The sequence below is a fragment of the Fulmarus glacialis genome, unplaced genomic scaffold (genome assembly GCF_000690835.1).
Source record: "Fulmarus glacialis isolate BGI_N327 unplaced genomic scaffold, ASM69083v1 scaffold34382, whole genome shotgun sequence".
Lineage (NCBI taxonomy): Eukaryota > Metazoa > Chordata > Aves > Procellariiformes > Procellariidae > Fulmarus > Fulmarus glacialis.
Window position 1 is genome coordinate 465 of NW_009196499.1, and position 553 is coordinate 1,017.

The window sequence follows — 553 nt, forward strand, 5'->3', positions numbered from 1 at the left end:
GTGCTGTGCTCCTCTGCACCGGCTGCCTCCAGCGTTGAAAGAGCCCCTCATCTGCAGGATCAGCCGCTCCATTGCGCTTGTTTGGATGGTGAGGGAGGAAAAAAGGGCTCGTGACTCTTGCAAAGCAATGGGGAAAGGAAAGGGGTGCCTGGCTTGAGAGCGGCTTCCTGAGAGCAGACGAGGAGCAGGGTACAAACTGGCTGAGCCATTACGGTGTAGAGCAGTCTGTCTGGCCACCCACCAGCCCTGTGGCTCCCCAGGCCATGGTGGGGTCAGAGCAGGCTGTGCTCTGCCTGCTGGGCTGCCAGGAAAGAAGGATGAAACCTGGTGGGTCTGGGGGTCAGCAGCCCCGTCCCACTGGAGGATGCTCAGCGTCTAGGGGCAGGAGCTGGTTGGGGAGCCCCAGGGTGGGAAGGACATGGCTGCGGGGCTGGGGGTGAGAGGGGCTGGGACTGACCCTCCCCTGCACATCATGCAGCGCTGCTGCTCAGGGCGAGCGAACTGGGAGCCAGAGGGGTGGGAGACCCTCCCTGCACTGGTAACACATGTTCTC